At 42.8% G+C, this 24,677-nt stretch overlaps 2 long non-coding RNA genes and 1 other non-coding gene across 3 annotated transcripts in view; 2 read left to right on the forward strand and 1 right to left on the reverse strand.

The window, feature by feature from the left end:
* LOC112427021 (uncharacterized) overlaps window positions 1-3,959 on the forward strand; it is a 62,801-nt gene extending 58,842 nt beyond the window's left edge. The window contains exons 3-5 of the long non-coding RNA XR_011606498.1: window positions 1,185-1,748; window positions 1,997-3,103; window positions 3,452-3,959. This is a non-coding gene — a long non-coding RNA (uncharacterized lncRNA). The remainder of the gene's footprint in view (window positions 1-1,184; window positions 1,749-1,996; window positions 3,104-3,451) is intronic.
* A 14,987-nt stretch (window positions 3,960-18,946) lies between these two features.
* The window catches only part of LOC139355818 (uncharacterized), a 33,520-nt gene continuing 27,789 nt past the window's right edge, over window positions 18,947-24,677 (reverse strand). The window contains exon 4 of the long non-coding RNA XR_011606938.1: window positions 18,947-19,302. This is a non-coding gene — a long non-coding RNA (uncharacterized lncRNA). The remainder of the gene's footprint in view (window positions 19,303-24,677) is intronic.
* On the forward strand, window positions 21,582-21,645 carry LOC112427031 (U7 small nuclear RNA). The gene has a single exon (XR_003018452.2). It is a non-coding gene; the product is annotated as a U7 small nuclear RNA (small nuclear RNA).

A 24,677-nucleotide genomic window follows, 5' to 3' on the forward strand; every position in this document is an offset into this window, starting at 1 on the left:
CAGCCTCCCTAAGTGTTGGGATTACAGATGTGAGCCTCTGCGCCTGGCCTGCAGATGCTATCTTAAGGGTGCTTGCAGGCCTCTGGTGTGGTCAGAGCTCATGGGTTGTAAAGTCATAAATAAGTTATCTGCTTATTTATGTTTCTAAATGAATCTCTGTCTGCCCTTATGTCTTCAGGCCAATAGCAGAGAGCAGTAGTCTTAGGAAGCGGAAATAATCAATGGGCTCAGAGTTCTTCACTGCCTGCTCCACACATTAAAATTCAGTATCCCAATTAGATTGTTCCAGGGACACTCCCTCCCTTTTTTCCTTTCTTCCACTGACGCATTCATCCATTCATTCAACAAACATTGATGGAGCCCCTCTGGTGAGAGGAAACACACAAATAAACCCTTAGAGTCCAGTGTGCAATCGAGGGTTAGAGCGGTGCACAGCTTTTGGAAGAGCAGAGTGGAGGGACCCCTGACTGTTGGCAGTCAGGGGCAAGATTTTCCCAGAGGAAGGGAGCTTGAGCTGAGCCTTTAAACTGTTTTTTTTTTTTTTTTTTTTTTTTTTTTTTTGAGACAGATTCTCACTCTGTTGCCCAGATTGGAGTACAGTGGTGCTATCTTTGCTCACCCCAACCTCTGACTCCCAGGCTCAAGCGATTCTCCTGCCTCAGCCTCCTGAATAATTGGGATTACAGGCATGTGCCACTACCGCCCAGCTAATTTTCGTATTTTTAGTAGAGACAGGGTTCACCATGTTGGCCAGCCTGGTCTTGAACTCCTGACCTCAAATGATCCACCCACCGCTGCTTCCTAAAGTGCTGGGATTATAGTCGTGACTCACTGCACCTGAGCTGAGCCTTTAAGAATACAAGAAAAGTTTGCTAGGAAGAAAATAAATGGTAAGGCTGTCCAGGTTCTCATACCATGTGTGAAAGCATGGGCGTGGGGGTGGAGAGGAGAAGTAGGCAGGGGAAATTGTGGCAGAGGCCAAGAAGGGAAGTAACCCTGCTTGGGCTCTAGACTGTGTGTAGAGCCATGATGAGAGATAAGGTCAGATAAGAATAACAATTGTTAACATTTATTGAACACCTGCTATTTTCCAGGCACTGTTCTAATGGATTTATGTGTTTTGACTTAGTTAATCATGGCAACAGCCTTATGAGGTGTGTATAAATATTACTACTGTTTTTCAGATTCACAGGGAGATCAAGTATTTTGCCCAAGAGCACACAGCTAGGAAGTGGAGAAGTCCCGGTTCAACCCAGACAGATTGACTCCTTCCTTCCACTGATGCATTCATCCATTCATTCAACAAACATTGATGGAGCCCCTCTGGTGAGAGGAAACACACAAGTAAGCCGTTAGAGTCCAGTGTGCAATCAAGGGTTAGAGCTGTGCACAGCTTTTGGAAGAACAGAGTGGAGGGACACCTGACTGTTGGCAGTCAGGGGCAAGATTTTCCTAAAGGAAGGGAGCTTGAGCTGAGCCTTTAAAGTCTTTTTTTTTTTTTTTTTTTTTTTAGAGACATATTCTCACTCTGTTTTCCAGACTGGAGCTCAGTGGTGCCATCTCTGCTCACCCCAACCTCTGCCTCCCAGGCTCAAACGATTCTCCTGCCTCAGCCTCCTGAATAATTGGGATTACAGACATGTGCCACTACCGCCCAGCACTCACAGAATATTTATGGAAGAAACAACAAATGAATTTATTGATTTTTATCTATTAACTATATGGAAGTGAATTCAGACTTCTTCAGAGTTATGCTTACCTTTGCTTTTGAGATGTAAATTAGCAAAAAACGAGATTCCACTAAAACCTTGTCACATATATATATTTGGAAATCTGTGAAATGGTCAACCCCAAACCAAAATTTACATAAGATTAACTTATTTCTTTCAAATTTACAACCAATGGATTGTGGGGGGGGGGGTGTGTGTGTGTGCATGTGTTCCATTTGTAGCATGTGTAGTTGCTTTATCTAATATGTACATTCTCTAATTCACAGATGGTTCCAACTTCCTACTCTTCCAGTTAAAATAAACAAAAAGGAGGGTCCTGAGTGTTTATGATTTTCCTAAGATCGATGGTATTTCTTCTGCAGATGATCAACAGTTGCCTGCCTTGGAATTTGGAGTTCGTAAGAACTAGGTAGGTAATGCAATTAGGTCACACTGACATTCAGGGATGGAATTTCCCCAGTGACATTAATGCATCCATTGCTTCCTATATATTTCAGTGTCATAAACAAAGTTGTTCTTTCCTTTGCAAGAAGAAAAGAGCACGGTGGAAACCGAGAAGTGTGTCTTCTGTTTGGTCAGCAAGGCAGGAAAGGCCTTGTGTGCTCTGTCCGTCAACACTGATAAGCTATGACATCAGGAGACTGGGAGGATCCCCAGCTGTTCCACCTACACTGGGTCCCAGGGCACGTGATCCTGCTCAGGAAGCACGGGGAGCTCAAACGGAAAGATGAGCATCATGAACACAATAAGTCTACTCAGACTTTCTTAAATTATTTGAGTATCCATATATTTGACTTCAAGAGACCTTTATTTTCTGGGTTTCTTCCTTGTAGCTCAAAGAGTACGTGCTTTGAGCATTTCAGTTGGTGCAGCCCCTCTACAAAAGCCTTCCTTCAAAAGAGTCAAAATCTTAAAGAATCTAGCAAAACTAGAACAAGATGCATCATAATTGGTTTCTATGAATTAAGAAACAATTGATTTTTAACTTCTTAAGCATATTTGTGGTTAAGTATGATAGTATTTGATTTCTTAAGTATATTTGTGGTTATGTATAATAGTATTTGATGCATTTTATTCCATTGCAAAGAGTATTAATGATTATAACTAACAAGTTTTATGTGCTTTATGGTTTCAAATGCCTCCTACAAAGTTTATATTCGCTCATTTGGTTCTCTTTAGCCCTCTCTGAAATGAAGAAAACTATCATTATCCTACTTTTACAGATGAGGAGACTGGAGTTCAGGGAACATACTAGGCTAAGGGTTTTGCCTTAGAGGCAGCCTGTGAAAAGTAAAGGAGCAAGAACTTGAACCTAGTTCAACTTCCAAAACCCATTCTCCTCTTATCCATTCAATGGATAAATCAAGAAAGAGGTGAGAAACTTATTCTTGAGTGTCCAACGCGGGCTAGGTAATTTTATACATACTATTTCATTTAGAAACTACAGGTTGGGAACTATTATCAGGGATAAAGAAATGAAGATTCCAAGAGGACCAATAACTTAACAGATGCTTGGTAAATGATTGAGCCCTGCTAGTGAAAAATAACAGGGAACTCCAGGAGAAAAGATGTTCTTGAACTATATCAGCTTACTGAAATTTGTTAGGAGTGCAAACCTAGGCAGAATATCTCACAAAAGGAAGCTTATTTGTAAAAAGTGGAGTTCGGTTGGCTTTTTTTTTTTTTTTCTATTCTGAGGAATATTTTCTTTTCCTTTTCAGAAAATCCAGGTCAGGAACTGTATCTTTGCCTAGCCACCTGCAAACAGACTTGAGAACAATGTAAACCACCCTCTGCAGGATATTGATTCTGATGGAGTAAATGTTGATTAAGCAGAATGGTGTTTTTTTTTTTTAACTGGAGGAATTCCAGATCTTTCCTTAGGCCCGTCTCCCCAGGGAAATGAGCTCTATCCTCAAAAATCTACAGAAAACCTAAGTAAGAATGAAGATTTATGATGGGAGACGCTGGGCGGAAGACGGCTGGCTATCTGGTGGGCTATCTAGAAGCTCATCTTTGTGTTATTAGAGAAACACTCCTGCTCTTGACAGGATATGGTCTGCTTATCACATAATCTTCTCAAGTTTCATTCCCATTCTGCTTACAAATGCCCCAAATATAAAGAGATGCATTTCATCAAGACAGCCTTTTAAGAGGCAGTTGATCCCAGCTGTTGCCGTCTATCTTAAACACCTACCTTTTCACCCTAGTGTGGAGTTTACATGTCGATAAGGGATGTAAAAAAGGGAACTTGAGAAATCTCAGCAGAGGAAAAACACCGAGGCTGTCTCCGGGGGTTGGAGTAGGAATAAGAGCTCAGGAAGCTCTAAGTTCCAGAACACCCCTTCTTTTCAGAGAGGAGCCCTGGGGCGATGCTGGCCTGCCCCAGGCCTTGAGCTGACCTCAAATACCAGGGACTGGAAACCCTTTACCAGGCACATAAGCTGAGGGTTTCATTGCCTGCTACTTTGACATTTTCTTGTCAAGAGCTGGTGGTAAAACAGAAGTGAAAGATGCAGGTAGGAACAGGAGAGCCAGACCTGGAAGGTTTTGGCTCACCCATGGACCCTCTGTCCTGGCATTGTCCATGCTCATCCAAGATGAATTCTCAATACCTGCTTTCATGACACACATATGTAGACCTGGGATGCATTCCCAGATGGCCAAGTGGGATATGCTGGCAAATGACCTGTGAGTTTTCTCTCACTCCTGAGTCTGCAAGCTCAGAAAGCCAGGGTCTCTTGGAGGTTGCTAAGTCCAGAAGACTTTTATGCAGAATACAGAGTGGGAGGTTAGAATTAAGTATTAAGTGGGCAAAACAGGAGGGGTGGTTTCAGAGTCCTGCTTGGGTCCTGGTGCGGCCCGTTGTAGCTGATGGGGTGGAGGCGGGGAGGTATCTCGTTTGTTGGAGAAGAAATAAACCTGTGACTGTGAATCCAGTCTGCTCCCTCCTAAAGACTGGGCTGCAGTGTTTGAAGTCGGGACTGGTGTGTTTCGGGAAGCTGGCTACATCAGGTTCCCATTAGCCCAGGCAGCCGCACCAGTGGGTTCACACCGCGACATGGTAACAATTAAGCCTTCTGCTACTGGTCCTTACCCTGAGGTGAGGCTCTTTTCCTTTTTACCAATATGACTTAAAGTTGCCCTGGTTTCCTTGTGGCTCGATTTCCTGCAGATTCCCGTTACTTCATGTCTAATCTTCTGAGACCACTCATTAGACCACACAAATTGGAACAATTGTCTCCAGCACACAGATCCTGTTCAAGACCCTCAGTGTACCTAGGAAAAAGACTATCTCTCTGAAACGTGAGAGTTACTTCCTGTGTAAATAGACGAATTACAAAAAATCAGAGGTATAAATATTAGGGAAAATAAACTAATTATACGCCCATACCCTGAGGCATGCTAAAATTATTTTCTTCCTTTAAAAAAAAAGCAGTGGGTTAGAACAATTATTTCCATTTTCAGTGATGAGAGAGATAATACATGTACAAATGACTGTAGTATGAAGCAGAAAAACAAAAAGATACCATTACATTCTATGGTTTTTCCAAGCAAGAAAAATATTTCTTTATAGAGAATAAGCCAGATCAGAGAAATTGCCATTTGAGTTGAAACTTGAAAAATAGGTGGAATTTGGATACATGGAAGTTGGTGGAAAGAAGAAAGAAGCATTTAGGAGGGGGAACAAAAGCAACAAAAATATGGGCATTTTCTTAGTACTTATGTAGCTTAAGCACTGATACACGCTATGGGAAGTAAAATAATGTATAGATGCCTCTCAATTTACAAAGAAGTTATGTCCTGATAAGTCCATTGTAAGATGAAAATATTGTGAGATGAAAATGCATTTAGGTGCCGGGCACGGTAGTTCACGCCTGTAATCCCAACACTTTGGGAGGCCTAGGGGGACAGATCACCTGAGGTCAGGAGTTCAAGACCAGCCTGGCCAATACGGTGAAACCCCATCTCTGCTAAAAATACAAAAATTAGCTGGGTGTGGTGGTGCATGCCTGTAATCCCAGCTACTCAGGAGGCTGAGGCAGGAGAATCACTTGAACCCGGGAGGTGGAGGTTGCAGTGAGCCGAGATCGCACCACTGACTCCAGCCTGGACGACACAGAAAGACTCCAGCTCAAGAAAAACCAAAAACCAAAAACCAAAAAACAAAAACAAAAAGAATGCATTTAATATACCTACCCTAGTGAACATTATAGCTTAGCCAAGCCTACCTTAAACATGCTCAGAACACTTCCATTAGCCCATAGTTGGGCAAAATCATCTGGCAACACAGTGCACTGTAGAATATCAGTTGTTTACCCTCATGATCCTGTAGCTGCCTGGCAGCTGTGGCTCACTGCCCAGCATTGAGAAAGAGAATCACACTGCTTTCTACTGAATGTATATTCCTTTCATACCATTGTAAAGTTGGAAAATGTTAAGTTGAACCATTGTAAGTTGGGGGCTATCTATAAGACATAGGTCCTGCCTTCAAGAGGCCTTCATTTGAGTTGAAGTGATGAAACAAACACAGGATAGAAATAACTTAGAGAACAATGTAAGACATGTATGATCTTAAATCACTGCAGACCTAGGTAACATTTAATTGTGGTATGTAAGTGATAAATAAACATGATTTCAAGTAAAGAGTTGTCGAAGTTTGGTGAAATAGTGAGACCAGATTTGAGGGGGATGATGTTTAGTTAGATGCTTAGGGCTGAAGGAAAGTCATTAAAAGAAAGGAGAAAATGAATGAACTGAGAACAAGACAGGCCACATGCCGCAGACTAGTGGTTCTCCAGCTTCAGTGTGCATCAGACTCATTCAGAGAACGTGTTAATAACATACATGTCCCTGAGCTCCACAGCAGACTTTCTGATTTAGCAGGTCTGGTATGAGGTGTGATGAGTTGCATTCTGGCAAGCTCCCTAGTGATGCTGGTGCACCTGGTCTGGAAACTCAAACTTTGAGAACTGCTGTGGACAGATCAGTATGCCCAGAGCACAAGCATTTACTTGGGGAAAATAGTGGGAAATCAGACTGTACAAGGGAAGTCCACCAGAAAAGTATTAAAAATCAGTTTGCTGTAAATTCTCTTCATTTTCCTGATGGTTGATTCCTCATCTGAACAAAATCATAAACACTCTTGACTTTTTCTACTCCCAAATGACTTCTTGGTTTAGCATGAATTACTGAGAAAGAAGAAAATCACGGTTTTATGCCTCCAGAAGAAACTACCATGGTTAAAGCTGGATATCATTTCAGAAGACAGATTCCATGAATCCCTCTGCAAGACACATATTCTTAAATAGCTTTACCTCTTCCAGGAAGTGTGGTCTGTTATGGGACTGGTGTTAAGGAGCTTTACACATTGAACGGCCACTGTCAGAGCCAACCCCCTTAAAACCCAAGTGTTAAAAACACTGACCAAAGAGACATAGCAAAATGATGCACTATTTCATTGCTTTCCTAAGAGATCCACATGATTTATTATCTCAAATGTTTTATAAATAGCAGTTATAACCCTTATTACATTATCTTTTGCTTTTGCATATTTAAATAAAAACTTATTTTTCCCCCTATTTTCATAGAAAAAAGAAGTAATCCAGATGAATGCGGGGGTGAGGGGTGAAAGATGCCCAAATTTGAAAACTTTTTTTAAACGTCTTCATTCTGTTTGAAGTAAAGCAATCTCATAATCTTCTTTCTACACTATGGGGTTTTTAAAATGAGTTTCTCCTGGAATTTGTTAGCTTGATGGAGGTGGAAATGTTTTCCTGTAGACAGCTTTTCTTACACGTGTTTAAAGATCAAGCTGTAATATGGTATGTGCAGTACACTCTCCAAAATTTTCTTCAATCCTTTGACTATTGAAGATAAGAATTGTGTAGTATGCAAATGACAGTGATTAGAGAACATCACAGTATACTCAGTTAATAGCATGATTCATATTTATGAAGTACTAATTTCATATAAATACCAAAAATATATACTGATTATACTGTTCAAATTTTGAATTGAGCAAATAAAACAAACTAGCTAGGAAGATAATTTATTTTATAACAGTGAACCACATTTATCATTTATTATCTTTTCTCATGATTTAATGGGTGAAGGATAACTAAAGTAAATAACTTTTAAGGTATTTCTTTACATAGAAATAAATGACATATTTCAGTTCCATAATGAAATTAGGGACCGATATGGTTTGGCTGTGTCCCCACACAAATCTCATCTTGAATCATAGTTGCCATAATCACCACATGTCATGGGAGGGACCCAGTGGGAGGTAATTGAATCAGGGGGGCGGTTTTTCCCATGCTGTTCTTGAGACAGTGAATAAGTCTCATGAGAGCTGATGGTTTTATAAAGAGCAGTTCTCCTGCACATGCTTTCTTGCCTGCCACCATATAAGAAGTGCCTTTGCTCCTCCTTCACCTTCAGCTATGATTGTGAGACCTCCCCAGCCATGTGGAACTGTGAGTCCATTAAATCTCTTTTTCTTTATAAATTACCCAGTCTTGGATGTTTCTTCCTGGCAGTATGAAAATGAACTAATACAGGGACTAAAGATGCTTACTGAAGTGCTTAGAAAGGGAATTTTGCAGCACAGGTAAGAGAGAGTAAGAAACTATTACATGTGTTGAGAGCTGGGCAGGAACTTTCAGGGGCTGCGTTGATTGTGGCACCTGCCTGGAAACCCATGGTGGCTTAATGACAGGGTGAGGCCAGACTCCTGGATTTGTTAGGATTGCTGACTCCTTCACTGGGACCCTCTCTAGACTATACTAAGGAGCAGCTTTTTTTTAGAAGATAAACTTTTTTTTGGTAAATTTATGTCAGATTTATTACCTACTGACATTTATTACCTCCCTTACACATTAAGCATCCTAGTAAAAATAACATCTTGAGTGAAAATAAATTGAATACAATTAAGAAAATTTGATTTTTCCTCTAACTCAATATCAAAGATGATGTTTTAACTTTGTTTTATTTGGCCATGTGTATTTTTCTGTGAAGAAAATTTATAAAATTGGGATTAGGTTTCCTTTTTTTTTTTTTTGAGCGAGAGAGAGAGAGAGAGAGAGTCTCACTCTGTCACCCAGGCTGGAGTGCAGTGTCCTGATCTCTGCTTACCGCAACCTCCACCTCTCAGGCTATAGCAATTCTCCTGCCTCAGCCTCCTGAGCAGCTGTGATCACAGGCACCCACCACCATGCCTAGATAATTTTTGTATTTTCAGTAGAGATGGGGTTTCACCAGGTTAGCTAGCCTGGTCTCGAACTCCTGGCATCAAGTGATCCTCCCGCCTTGGCCTCCCAAAATGCTAGGATTAAAGGTGTGAGCCACCGCACCCAGCCTTGTCATTTTATTCTTGGCCAAAAATACATTACTCAGTTTGGTCAACTACTTCATTTATCAAACGATGCTTTCTAAACTTTTTTTACTTTAAGTTCCAGGGTACATGTGCAGGATGCGAAGGTTTGTTACATAGGTAAACAAGTGCCACAGTGGTTTGCTGCAGTTATCAACCCATCACCTAGGTATTAAGCCCAGCATGCATTAACTATTTTACCTAATGCTTTCCCTTCCCCTACCCTACTCCCCAACAGGCCTCAGTGTGTGTTGTTCCCCTCCTTGTGTCCATGTGTTGTCATTGTTCAGCTCCCACTTATAAGTGAGAACATGTGGTGTTTGGTTTACTGTTCCTGTGTTAGTTTGCTGAGGATTATGGTGTCTAGCTTCATCCATGTCTCTTCAAAGGACGTGATCTTGTTCCTTTTTATGGCTGCATAGTATTCCATGGTGTATATGTACCACGCTTTCTTTATTCACCTTATCACTGATGGGCATTTGGGCTGATTCCATGTTTTTGCTATTGTGAATAGTGCTGCAAATGAACATATGTGTGCATGTATCTTTGTAATAGAATGATTTATATTCCTTTGGGTCTGTACCCAGTAATGGCATTTCTGGGTCAAATGATATTTCTGGTTCTAGATCTTTGAGGAATCACCATATGATCTTCCACAATGACTGAATTAATTTACATTCTCACCAACAGTGTAAAAGCATTCCTATTTCTCTGCAACCTCAACAGCATCTCTTGTTTCTTGACTTCTTGAGGTTTTTTTGTTTTGTTTTGTTTTGAGACAGAGTCTTGCTGTGTCACCCAGCCTGGAGTGCAGTGGCACGATCTTGGCTCACTGCAACCTCTGCCTCCCAGGTTCAAGCAACTCTCCTGCCTCATCCTCCTGAGTAGCTGGGATTACAGGCGTGCACCACCATGCCTGGCTAATTTTTATATTTTTGGTAGAGACAGGATTTTGCCACATTGGCCAGGCTGGTCTCGAGCTTCTGGCCTCAAGTGATCCACTCACCTCGGCCTACCAAAGTGCTGGAATTTTAGACATGAGCCACTGCACCCAGCAGTGTTTCTTGACTTTTTAATAATTGCCATTCTGACTGGCGTGAGATGGCATCTCATTGTGGTTTTGATTTGCATTTCTCTAATGATCAGGGATGTTGAGCTTTTTTTCCCATATGTTTCTTGGTCACATGAATGTCTTCTTTTGAGAAGTGTCTGTTCATGTCCTTTGCCCACTTTTTACTTTTTTTTTTTCTTGTAAATTTGTTTAAGTTCCTTGTAGGTTCTGGATACTAGATCTTTTGTCAGATGGATAGATTGCAAACATTTTCTCCCACTCTGTAGGTTGCCTGTTTGCTCTGATGATACTTTCTTTTGCTGTGCAGAAGTTCTTTAGTTTAATTAGATCCCATTTGTCAATTTTTGCTTTTGTTGCAATTGCTTTTGGCAATTTCGTCATGAAACCTTAGCCCATGCCTATGTCCTGAATGGTATTGCCTAGATTTTCCTTTAGGGTTTTTATAGTTTTGGGTTTTACATTTAAGTCTTTAATCCATCTTGAGTTAATTTTTGTGTAAGGTGTAGGAAGGAAGGGGTCCAGTTTCAATTTTCTGCATATGGCTAGCCAGTTCTCCCAGCACCATTTATTAAATAGGGAATCATTTCCCCATTGCCTTCTGTTAAAGGAAAAACTTCAGCCGAATCAAACAATGCTTACTGGTTTTTGTTTTTTTTTTCCAAAAATCAAATCCATCAACTTCAAATCCACACAGAAAGAATAATGGTAGGCTGGCTGGGTGTGGCAGCTCACGCCTGTAACCCCAGCACTTTAAGAGGCCGAGGTGGGTGGATCACTTGAGGCCAGAAGTTTGAGACCAGCCTGGCCAACATGGCAAAAACCTATCCTCTGGTAAAAATTCAAATGTTAGCAGGGTATGGTGGCACGGGTCTGTAGTACCAGTTATTAGGGAGGCTGAGGTGGGAAGATCACCTGAGCCTGAGAGGTGGAGGTTGTAGTGAGCTGAGATCATGCCACTGCACTCCATCCTGGGTGACAGAGTGAGACTCTGTCAAAAAAGAAAAAAAAAAAAAAAGAAGGAAAGAAAAGAAAAGAAAAGAAACGGAAAAGAAAAGAAAGGAAAGATGATATGGCACAACTGAGGAGATGTGAAGGAAAGTGCCAAGAGAAGATAAAAAAATATTTGGGATAACAGCTGCATCCCTGGAAGAGATGTGGCCTCCCAAGAAGACTCCAAGAAATAAATGTGGCCTCCCAAGATGAACTTACATATTGGCCACGTAATTTCTGATGTTTGGGTAAAAAGGTACATTCCCACCTAGTCATGCCTTGTTCATGATGTCTTCTCATAGGCTGATCATGAACGTTGCCACAGAACAAAATTCTGCTCATGCTTCATTTGCTTAGAAGTCTTCATTTAAAGTATCTGAGGTCAGGTGTGGTGGTTCATGCCTATAATCCCAGCACATTGAGGGACCGAGGAGCGTGGATTGCTTGAGCCCAGGAGTTTGAGAACAGCCTGGGTAACACAGCAAAACTCTATCTCTACGAAAAATACAAAAGTTAGCTGGGTGTGTGCCTGTCATCTCAGCTACTTGGGAGGCTGAAGTGGGAGGATTAATTGAGCCTGGGAGGTCAAGGCTGTGATGAACAGTGGTCTTTCCACTGTGCTTCAGCCTGGGTGACAGAAGGAGACTCTGTCTCAAATAAAAATAAATAAATATTTAAAATGAGAGCCTGCGCAACAGAGTGAGATCCTGTCTCAAAAAAAAAAAAAAAAAAATTAGCCAGGCACAGTGCCATGTGCCTCTAGTTCTACCTACTCAGGAGGCTGAAGCAGGAGGATCACTCAAACCCAGGAGCCCAGGTTACAGTGATTTATGATCTCACCTGTGAATAGCCACTGCACTCCAGCCTGGGCAACAGAGCATGACCATATCTATAAAAAACATATAAATATTTAAAAAAATCTATACAAAAAGATATAAAGGAAAGCTCTATTAAGGAACTGACAATGGCTATTGGAATGAGATCCTTCTCAGTCCTAGAAACCCTCCCTGTTTCTCCTAAGCCTTCACTTTCTTATTCTATTCACGTCCCTAGCCTGGTTCTCCCGCTCAGTTCCTTCAACATCTCTCCTTACTCTTGGTTCTCTGCTCTCCTTGACTTTGCCCCACACCCAGCCCCCAATGATTCCCATGACTGGCTGCCTTCTCTACCCCCCACCTCTGCTGTGGAGCTTTCCTGGACAGAATTGTGCTGCGTGAAGGTGGTGACTCTTCTGCTGTCATTTTCTTGTCCTATCTCTCCAAATTCCCAAACTTCACACCTACCATCAGATCTCCTACTCCACCACCTCCACTTGCATTGCATGTCACAGAAAGAAACATAAAGAAAAAAAGAAGGAAGGAAAAAGAAAAAAAGTAAAACAAAACAAATAAAGAAGAAAACAGGGCCAGCGACCTTCAGTCCGGCGGCACCTGCATCTCCTAATCTCTTCCCTTTAGCCCTCCTACACTTTCACATCCCAAGGCATCCCGCATTTTTCCAACGCTGACCTCACCACCCCAAACTCTCCCTGCCCTGAGCAGGCACTAAATCCTAGGCCTCTGCTCTCCTTCATGACCTTTCTTTGCCAACTATCTTCTTTACTATCTTCACTATTTTCCTCCTTCCTCCCTTTGACCTACTTATAATTTCTTTCTTTCTTTCTTTCTTTCTTTCTTTCTTTCTTTCTTTCTTTCTTTCTTTCTTTCTTTCTTTCTTTCTTTCTTTCTTTCTTTCTTTCTTTCTCTTTCCCTCCTTCCTTCCTTCCTTCCTTCCTTCCTTCCTTCCTTCCTTCCTTTCTTCTTATGGAGTTTCGCTCTGTCACCCACCCCAGAGTGCAGTGGCGCAATCTTGGCTCACTGCAACCTCTGCCTCCCAGGTTCAAGCAATTCCCTGCCTGAGCCTCCCGAGTAGCTGGGATTACAGGTGCCCGCCACCACACCCTAAAATTAGCCACCATGGCTAATTTTTGTATTTTTAGTAGGGACTGGATTTCACCATCTTGGCCAGGCTGGTCTTGAACTTCTGACCTCATGATCCACCCGCCTTGGCCTCCTGAAGTGCTGGTATTACAGGCGTGAGTCACCGCACCCGACCTTCACTTACAATTTCTAATCTCCCCTCGTTCAAAGATAAAAACAACTTCCTTTGCTTTCCCTTTCTTCGCAGGCTGCTGTCCTACTTCTGTCCTTTCAGTTCCACCTGTGTGTCTTGAAAAAGGAGCTGTACTTGCTTCTTGTGCACCGCTTGCTCCACACTGCCTCAATCTATGTCCACCTGCTGCTTGACCACACTTGGTCTCAGTTACAGGATCAATGCGGGAGAACCACCCAGGCGTGCACCCTGCTGTCCATCTTGCTAGATGTACAGCCTTGGACAAGTTACCTGCCTCTCTGTGCCCCAGCCTCCTCATCTGAAAAATAGGGATAATGATGCTTTTGCTCCTTAATAACGAAATAATAACAGAATGATAATTTGATTAGATTCTGGTAAGGTTAATACATAAGAGGAGGTGCAAAGAGAGTGAATTAATAATGGACAAAAAGAAAAAAGGATTCATTCCATCTCTCTGGAATGCCCTTATCTCACATCTGATACCCAGTAGGTCCCAGTGAGTCATTCTCATCCCAGTTTACAATCGGCTTCTTTCTCAGATCTCTCCTGACTGTCCACCTCCATGGACGTGACTGGTCTCTTTATCCCTGGTACTCCAGGAATTTAACCTTAGTGCTTCTCACATGGTGCTGTATTTGCCCTGTCTTGCTAGGCAGTTAGCCATGAGCGTGTCCCATGTCCTTCACATCCCTGTGACATCTCGCAGGCCAAGGGTCTGTTTTACTTGTATAGTAGTGCGCTAGAGTGGTCATCACAAAGGATCACAGGCTGGGTGGCAAAAATCAATTTTTCACAGTTCTGGAGGCTACAAATCTGAGATTAAGGTGTTGTCAGGGCTGTTTTCTCCCACGGCCTCTCTCCTTGGCTACAGATGGCCATCTTCTCCCTATGTCTTCACATCGTCTTCCCTTTGTGTTTGTGTGTGTCCCAATCTCCTCTTCTTATAAGCACACAGTCAGAACAGATCAGGGCACACCCGTATGACCTCGTTTTCACTAAACTATCTTTTTTTTTTTTGAGACAGAGTCTGGCACTGTCACCCAGAGTGGAGTGCTGTGGTCTGATCTCGGCTTATTACAACCTCCGCCTCCCGAGTTCAAGTGATTCTCCTGCCTCACCCTCCCGAGTAGCTGAGATTACAGGCACCCGCCACCATGCCCAGCTAATTTTTGTATTTTTAGTAGAGACAGGGTTTCCCCATGTTGGCCAGGGTGGTCTCGAACTCCTGACCTCAGGTGATCTGCCGCATCAGCCTCCCAAAGTGCTGGGAATGCAAGGGTGAGCCATACGCCTGGCCTTACTTAACTATCTTTTTAAAGACTCTTTTTGGCCAGGCTCGGTCGCTTATGCCTGTAATCCCAGCACTTTGGGAGGCTGACCTGGGCAGATCACGAGGTTAGGAGTTCAAGAACAGCCTGGCCAGCATGGTGAAACCTCACCTCTACTAAAAATACAAAAATTAGCTGGGTATGGTGGCGGGTGCCTGTAATCTCAGCTACTCAGGAGGGTGAGGCAGGAGAATCACTTGAACTCGGGAGGCGGAGGTTGTAATAAGCCAAGATTGCGCTGCTGTACTCCAGCTTGGGCAACAGAGCAAGACTCTGAATCAGAAAACAAAAAACAAAAAACAAAAAAAAACCAGACCTCTTTTTTCCCAAATATAGTCACATTCTGAGGTACTAGGAGGTTAGGGCTTTAGCAGATGAATTTGCTGGGGGTGGTGTCACAGTTCAGCCCACAACACTTATTTTTGATAGCACACAGTATGTAACATGGTGCCAGCCACGTTTGTGTCCTTAATTAATTAAACAACCTGGGAAGAAACCAGGGAAGGGGAAACAAGTCAGGAAGTAGAGAAAACTAATCCCTAAAATCTGTTTCCCATACGATCTTGGGGAAATAGTGGAGAAAGCAAGAGAGGTTATTCATCAACTCTAATGTTTTCCTTTCAATCACACATCCTCATACAAGAGGATTATTTCGTTAGACTTGGGTTTCCTTCTGCTTGCAAAATGATACCCCTGGGAAGGATGACATAATAAAAAGACAAAATGGAGCAACACAGATTCTGCTTTTGTTGCTCAAAACGATTAAACCTTTGCGTTCTGGCACATAGTCAGTACATGTTAGTGTTGTTGGTTTTACTCTTATTGTTATTACCATGACCATGATTATTATGGATTCTAAGTTCTATGAAGACAAGGATATTTATTTTTTCATTGCTGTACTCTCTGGCCTCACACAGTACTTAGCGAAAAGTAGAAGCTCAACATATTTGTTAAATAAATGGACATAATCTCTGAGGTTCTCTTTCCTCATCTCTAAAAAGAACTAATATTTATTGAGCAATTACTATATGTGAGGCCTTGCGCTACCTGTTTTAGATGGATTATTTTATTTAATCCTCACAACAATCATGTGAGGTAAGTACTGTTTTTATTCCCAGTTTTCAGATGAAGAAAGTGAGGCAAAGAGAGTTAAGTAACTGGTCAAGCTCACACAATTAACAAGCGGTGAGCTCTGACTTTGTTGTACTCAAACCTGAAGTACTAACCAATATATTATATTGCCTCCTTCATTTCTATAAAGAGGATAAAAATTCCCACCTCTCAGGCTTGTTGAGAGGAATTAATGGGAATTTGTAAAGTGTCTAATATGCAGTAGGAGCTCAATACATATCAAACCCTCCGCTTCACTCTGCACAACTTATATTACTGTGCAGACAAGTGCTGTGGGATCTGTCCTCTAACTAAAAACTCTTCCCAAATCCTCTATTAACCCAAACACCCCGCAGCTGCTGTCCCATTTTTCTTGCTTCCCTTCACAGCGAAATTACTCTGTACTGAAGCGATGTCTGTACTTCCTTTCCTCATCTCCCATTTGGTCTTGATCCCACAAAAATGAGACTTCTGCTTCTCCTCTCCTCTGAAACTGCTCTTAGCAAGATAACCAAACACACCCAACAAGTTCAATCCAACAGCTCTTTCCTGTTTCATTTTTTTTGAACCTTGTAGCATCATTCAACAGAGCCAATCACTCCCTCTTTGTTAAAGCTTCTTCTCAAAGCTCCCTGATTTTGTTTCACTTCTCTGGATGCTCCTTCTTTGTCCCCTTTGCTGGTTCTGTCACCTCCATTCTAAGTCTAAATGTTGACGTATCACAGGCCTCAACTTTTTTTTTTTTTTTTTGAGACAGGTTCTTGCTCTGTCTCCTGGGCTGAAAGGTAGTGGTATGATCATGGCTCATTGCAGCCTTGAACTCCTGGGCTCAAGCTCTCCTCCGGTCTCACTTTCTGGAGTAGCTGGGACCACAGTATGCACCACCACACCCAGCTAATTATTTTTATTTTTTTGTAGAGATAGCATCTCACTGTGTTGCCCAGGCTGGTCTCCAGCTCCTGGCTTCAAGCAGTCCTCCCCACTCAGCCTCCCAAAGTGCTGGGATTATAGGCGTGAGCCACTGCACCTGGCCTCAACTTCTTTCTCTATATTCTCCGGCCAGGAAATCACATCCAGACCCATGACTTAAATGGCATCAGTATGTGGATAGTTCCAAATGTTTGTCTCTAGCCCTCATTTCTCCCTGGAGCTTCAGATTCATGTATCCAGCTTCCTATATGACACTGCCACTTGCAATTGTAATGGGCATCTCAAATGTCACATAAAATACAATTGGTTCAGCATTCCCTCCCTTTTCCCAACCCGGACCTCCTACATTCTTCCCCACTCATGCAATGGCTCCATCTTCCACATAGCTGTTCAGAACAAAGATCTAGGAGTCACCTGTATTTCCCTTATTCTACATTTGCTCCATCAATGAGTCCTGTTGACTGCCAAAACATATCTCAAATCCATCTATCTCAAATCTGCTCCTTGGTATTAAAATAAAATTCGGAGTTTTGGGTAGGCGTAGAGGGTTACCCAAGGTCTAGCCCCCACCCTCTGGGGCCTCCACCATGGTTGAAATCCCCCTCATTCATGGTGCTTCAGGCACATCTTCTCTGTTCCTTAAACATGGCTGACCTAGTTCTGTCTAAGGGCCTTTGCACTTGCTATTCTTTCTGCCTGGAATTCTTTTCCCCAGATCTTTACATGGCTGGCTCCTTTTTATCATTTAGGCCTCAACTCAAATGTCATCTCCTCAGAGAAGACTTCCATAACCACATGGTTAAACTAGCTTTAGCTTTTTTTTCTTGAGATAGAGGCTCGCTCTGTCACCCAGGCTGGAGTGCAATGGCGTGGTCTCGGTTCACTGCAACCTCCGCCTCCCAGGTTCAAGCTATTCTTCTGCCTCAGCCTCCTGAGTAGCTGGGATTACAGGCGTGTGTCACCATGCCCAGCTAATTTTTGTATTTTTAGTAGAGGTGCGGTTTCACTATGTTGGCCAGGCTGGTCTCGAACTCCCGACTTCATGATCTGCCCACCTCGGACCCCCAAAGTGCTGGGATTACAGGCGTGAGGCACCATGCCTGGCCTAAATTGGCTTCTGACCCACAGCTGTACGTCTCTCTAGTAGTTAGTAAAGTGTTTGGCTCCAAATAAGAACAAACTTAACAAAGGCCTAAATGGATGGAACTTTATTTGTCTCACACAGATGAAGATGTCCAGGGTAGTTAGGTGAAGGCTCTGCAGGGCTCAATGGTGACAGCAGGGATGCAGGCTCCTTCTTGCTTCCTACTCTGCGGTAGTCATTAACATCATGACATTCTTCCATGTGATGATCACTCCATGATTGCAAGATAGCTGCTGTGCCTCTGGGCATTATGTCTTTGTTTCAAACAAGGAGAAGGGAGAGTTTAAAGGATCAAAGTCTTTTCTTATGTGGCTCTGGCTCTGCATTTTATTGGGCAGGAAAGTGTTCCTCAGGGTATTTTGTTTGGAGCCATGGATTTGTGTCAGGTTGCTACTCCCTTAGCAGTAAGGGAGGATGGGGAAACAAGCATTTCACCTTCTGGCATGTACTCTAGAAACTGCAAGGGACAAGGGGATGTGAATGACATAGGCCAGCAAATCCCAGCCACCTTTTGTGTCAGACTGCTCTGCATAATTCTTTTCATAGAATTTATTTTGTATAATTTTTTCATAAAATTTAGCTTTTATTTTATTTTATTTTATTTGAGACAGGGTCTTGCTCTGTTGCCCAGACTGGAGTGCAGTGGCACCATCTTAGCTTCACCACCAGGGCTCAAGCAATAACCTTCATCTTCACCTCCTGGGCTCATAACCTTTACCTCCCAGGCTCAAGCAATCCTCCCACCTCAGCCTCCAGAGTAAGTGTGACTACAGGTGTGCACCACCATTCTTGGCTAATTTTTCCATTTTTTTCGGGGCTGGGGGGAGTGGTCTCACTATGTTGCTAGGGCTTGTCTTGAACTCCTGGGCTCAAGTGATCCTCCCATTTTGGTCTCCCAAAGTGCTGGGATTACAAGCATTAGCCACCACACCAGGCCCAAAGTTATGATTCTGTGAAATTATCTTATTATTTAACTGTTTTCTTACCTGTGTAATGCTCTTACTTATGGTAGGGTACAGAAGAATAGAATACAGAAAAATCTCTTTTGTTTGAGGCTGTGACCAGAAGTCCCTGGCACATAGTAGGCATTCTATAACCATTTGTTGATTTTCAGATAAACAAACGAACAAACAAAAGAGAAAATTTGCCTTCATGTTGCAAATGGATTTCTATAATACACAACACATCCACAAAGCACTAGATAATCAAAGTGCGATTATGAACATCCTATGCAAATTGCTGGCGTGCCATGAAGACACTGTTGAATGAGCTGTCCTTTTGATCTAAGGAATAATAGGGGTCCTATTCACTACAGTTGTATTGGTAAGAGTGATGATGGTATCTTCTCTGAGGTCCACACTGTCTCTTCAAGTTGTCTTTGTGACAGAGAGCTTGACTAGCAGAGTGTTCATGGGTCAGAGAGAAGCACAGTGTCTTCCCACAGGATGTAGCCACTGGCCATGTCTGGATTCATGGTCGAATTCACTAGACTTCCTGGACACGTGCAAGCTCTAGAATATGACATAAAATACCAATGATACATACACAGGCTTGGTCAGGTACATGCCAAATTTCTATGCCAATCCAAAGCTCTATTTATAAGAAAGGATTTTGTAGTGGCTCTCAAGCTTAAGGTTGAACATGGTCACTGCTGGAATCTAGACAGCCTGGTAATGGTTAGTGGGCTAAGAGAGTAGACTCCTTTGCAGAGGGCGCTGAATAGCCTCATGGGAGTCCCTCGCCCTAAGGAAGAGCTGGCCTATTAAGTTCAGCTAATCTGAATGTCTTGATGACCAGCAGGGAGGAAGGAGAGAGTCTGAATACTGCTCCTTGTCCTCAGATGAGCTCTTCCTGTACTCATGTCTGGATCCAGAGGAAATAAGACCTGTAAGTAAATATGGGAAGCATTTTCGATACAAAACCTCCAACTACAAAGCACAGCGTCATAGTGCTTTGGTGCCTGTGTGAGAAGAGGTGATACAAGGCGAGAAGGAGGTGTTCTTTCCCTTTCTTCATGGCTTACAGCCATGTGATGCACAGAGGGCTTTAGAGAACACAGAACCTCCTCAGCTTGTTGAGATTTCTAGTGTGGTAGCCACATCTTCAGCACTTGTTCCTGTGCACACTGAAAACATCTCCAGGAATGCTCAGAAACAAGCAGGAGAGACCTGGAGGGGATGGAGGTCCTACAACAATGGGTAGGAAGGAGAGCTTGAGATGTTGGTTTCATTATTTGTAATAGGAACCCATGTTAAACATTAGCCCCCATCCCCATCTCAGCCTAATGAAGCCCATAGAAAGTGGGCTCATACATTTGTTGAACAAATATTTATTGCCAGGCACTGTACTAGATGCTGAAGGTAGAGCAAGGAACAAAATAGACAAAGTCCTTACTTTCATAGAACTTACATTATACAGGGAGAGTCCTGGTCCATTTGGGCTGCTATAACAAAACACCATAACCTGGATAACTCATAAACAATAGAAATTTATTTTTCCCAGTTCTGAGGCTGGGAAGTTCAAGATCAAAGTGCTGGCAGATTCAGTGTCTGGTGAGGGCCCTCCTTCCTGGTTCATCGACACTGTCTTTTTTTCTGTATCCTCACATGGGAGAAGAGGCGAGGGTCTCTTGGGGGTCTTTTTATAATGGCACTAAATGAACTTGTGAGGGCTCCACCTTCATGACCTGATCACCTCTTAAAGGCCCCACCTCCTCATACCATTGTACTTGGGGTTTAGGATTTTAACAAACGACACAACATTCACCCGACAGCAAGAAGAGATAGAAAATTAACAGACTTTGACGATAAAATTGCTGGAAGGACTAACAGTTGGATACAAAAAGAAAAATTCATTGAGAATGTTTCATCAAGAGTCAAAAGAGAAGTTTGGGGAGAATTAATCATAGGAGGAAGATATCAACTATTCTTCATCTGCACTTACATGACTGCAAGTCATAACCAGCCTTTCTGTGAGCCACACCAGACCTTCTAAGGCCAACCCTCTTTGTCCCCTCTCTGCACACCTAGAGCCTCATGGCCTTTGCCGCACATGTGGCCTGGCATTGTGATTTATGAGTGTGTTGTCTCTGTGGCGGAACTGTGAGCTCTGCGGCACCTCGTGCAATGACAAGCCCATTGCAGGGGCTCCACAAATATCTGGTGACCGTCACTCTGGTGACAGAATGAATGAATGGAGTCACGTTGCAACAGGTGAGGTTTAGGTCAGACATAAATGCTTCTTGTCAGGCACATGAAATGCTAAAACAGCTGTGAGGGGGAGGTTGTGGTTCACACCATGTCAGGCTTCAGCTCAGGGAGGATTAACCCCTTGGCTGCAGAAATTTGCTGGGAGTGGGTCATTCTCAGCCACTGAACATTCCGGAGGGTTGTGAGGTCAGTCCAGCTCACTGTCCACAGAGGACCTGTGCAAATACACAGGGTTTTAGAAGCCTAGCAATAGAAGGTGTCACGATGCATGGGACTCTGATGAATCTCAGACCAAATCCTGAAAACAACTTATGACCTTGACCAGAAAAAGAAAAGATGTGTGTGATCAGTTTGTTAAGTTCTGCAAAATGCATGGAATTTTCATGAGTGACTCTCATTTTACCCATGCTGTTCCCATCCTAAAAAGTAATATATGCCTTGCAATCACTCCTTCAAGGCAGGTAAAACCCTGATGGGTATGCAGAGGCTATTTGGTATCTCTGGGGAATATGAATGCAAGGGAATGATAAGGAAGCACACTGTTTATTTGGCAGCACTGAAAAAGAAGAGTTAAAAAAAAAAAGTGTTAACAACTCTTGCAGAATTTGTCTAGCAGGATTTCCAGTTTTTGCTGTAAAGACCCATTGAAAAAAAATAAAAAAGAAAGAAAGAACGGGAGGACTAAATGATGAGAGCACACTTTAGCCATTGTTTGTCTACTCGACCAAGAGCATAGTAAAAATGCATTGCGTATTATGATCCAGCCCACAGTAATGATGCATCACCTACTTACCTGCCTGAACTAAGTATTTCATAAAACAATACTTCATAATGTGCAAAGTACTCTAATGTTTTCTATCATACTCTTTTTCTTATTTTTAGAAAACACTGGTCATTGCCTGTTAAACTGAGTGGGCAGTGGCTGTCAATTTGCAATACACTGCCCCAGGTGACTTTTGAATGATTTAGTGATATGGTTAATTGGAATTGAAATTGCATTCTGTAATGTGGGTTGCTGGAACATTTCAGAGCTTCAGCCTGTGCAGAGAATGTTGATGTTTGTTTTCGTACTGCTCCAGGCAGGTTTAGGAGCCTGTTAACCCGGCACGCCCAAGCCATCCTTGGTGAAAGGTCAAGAGTCTGCGTGAGCAGAGTCACCTCCTGCAAGTCCCTCAGCCTCAAGGCATCTTCCCCGTCTCCACCCACAAAATAGAAATCCGTCAAAATCTCATTGATTCAGACTCTGTGACAGAATGAAATTTATAATTTATTTAGGGGTGATTACAAATGCTTGTCTCAGAAATGCAAATTTAGTCAAGTAATCATTTTGAATTCCTACACAGAAAATTTCAGAATCTTCCCTCTGTCCTCTAAAGTGCTAACTGAGGTTCGGGCATTGAGAAAGTGAAACTCCCGCACACCGACCACTACTCTTACCTCCCTCTGTCAGGCAGAAGCTGAATCCAAAGAATTTGTAGTGGCCATTTCCTTGGGTTATTCAGAGAGTGAACACAAAGTGTTTGAGGCTAGTGGCCTCAAACTAGCCGGAGCAAGCCCACTGCACCCCCGTGTAAGAAGGGCAGGGCTAATATATAAAAAATATATTTTACCAGTAACATTATGCTGAGAAAAAGGAATGTTTTGAGTGTTAGATATTAGTGTTAGGGTTGTCAAGGCAGAGATGCCCTTAAGATCCACTAGTGAGGAAACAGGAGGCCTGGATCTCTTTTGGTGAGAAACTTAAACCCAAATGGAAGGATTCATCCTCATCTTTGCTCTAGGACCTGGGAAGTCTTTTTGTTCACCAGTGTACATACTTAGTCATGAGGGTCTGGCTTAGTCTGCGTACTTAAAAAGCAGATATGGGACAAATGACAGAGATATGTTGGAATCAATCCCTTCCTGGGAGGCCTGTGCCTGGCAGCTTTCTCTTTATGCGGCATGAGGGCAGGTGACAGGATGCAGAAGGTCTCTGCTGTCCTCTGACACTGTGATTCTCCTCCCAGATGGTGCCAGCTCCCCAGCATCAGGGTGTCCAGGGCAAGGGGCAAATGCGTGTCCAACCTCTTTCTTTCCAGCCTCTGGTGTGGGCTCCGACACGGAATCCCCTGGAATCCTCCAACTAGAGGCGCAGAGATTGAAGAGAGAAAGACTCAGCCCTTTCATAGCACCAGGGCTCAGCAAAGGCACCCCTTGAGGAAGGAAGATGGGGTGCAGTAACACCTGCATTATGATAATGCTGAGGCTTTGGCGAGATCTGCTCTTAGTCGTACGGTTATTTGGCTGATTTTTACTTCCAGTCTGGTATAATTATCTTTAGGCACCCATTCATCTACTGCCTTAAAGATGGAAAAACTCCCAGATTTTTTTAATAGCATTTCCACTCTTGAAGTTTTTTTGTTTTTGTTTTTTCCCCCTGACATGCTGGCTGTGCTTTCAGGAAATTAGACCTTGTTTAAAGCCCCAATATGTCTAGTTCTTTATGTTAGGGAAGACATGATGTTTGGAACATATGTAGGAGATGGGCTGAAATATGTATCTGTTTGTATCTATAAGATCAATGCCTGCTGCCTGGAGTATAGCTCCTACAGGGCCGGGCCATGCTTTCTACTTGTGAACTACATGAGGGTCAGCAATTGTGCACAATACAATACATGTGAACTATAGAATAGACTGACAGATCTTGCTTATGGGGTAGGGTCACTGTGAATCAGAAGAGGCTTCTTACTGCTAGGACTTATGTAATTACCAGGAATCTAAACTGAAACAGTGGTGCAGTGTTAAGAGTAAAACCAACTATATCTTCTCAATGAGACATTATAGTAAATGGGTGGCTCCATTTTCTGCAGATTGACAAGATCATTAATAGGCATAAGACCTATAAGAGGGCTAACCATATATTCACTTTATAGAGGATTTCAGTGCCAAAACTGTTAATAAAGTTAAAATGAAATAATTTCCATGACTATAAATTGCCTTTTTTTTTTTTTTTATTTCTTGAAACAGAGTCTTGCTCTGACTCCCAGGGTGGAGTGCAACGGCACAATCTGGGCTCACTGCAACATCTGCCTCCTCGCTTCATGTGATTCTCCTGCCTCAGCCCCCGAGTAGCTGGGACTACAGACACATGCCACCATGCCTGGCTAATTTTTGTATTTTTAGTAGAGATGGGGTTTCACCATGTTGGCCAGGATGGTCTTGAACTCCTGACCTCAGGTGATCCACTCATCTTGGCTTCCCAAAGTCCTGGGATTACAGGCGTGAGCACCGCGCCCCTCCTGGATTGTGTTTTTTTTCCTCTTGCAATCCCTCAAAAGACTCACGAGTATGTTTGTTTTTCAGTTTTTAAAAACTACGTTTAACCGATGAAGAAACTAAAATAGGAAGAATTTAAAATTCAAGACCGTTACTTTCCATTTTTGAATAGTTTTCACTTAGATGATCTCATTACATTGTCATAACAATCCTATAAGAGGGTGCTATTAGGATTAGTTCTATCGAGGTGGAAAAAGATTAGGAGAAGCCGAAAGCGTGAAGTGCCATACTGCCTTGCCTCTGTCCCCAGAGACATGTGCTGAAGCCAAGGCAAAGTCTTTTGCCCCTGAACCCAGGGGCATGCCCGGAAGCCAGGCTGGACTGCTTGTAGGGCTCCTCGTGACAGAGCAAAGGCAGCAATG

This window comes from Macaca nemestrina, chromosome 8, assembly GCF_043159975.1.
Source record: "Macaca nemestrina isolate mMacNem1 chromosome 8, mMacNem.hap1, whole genome shotgun sequence".
In the NCBI taxonomy this organism is placed as follows: domain Eukaryota; kingdom Metazoa; phylum Chordata; class Mammalia; order Primates; family Cercopithecidae; genus Macaca; species Macaca nemestrina.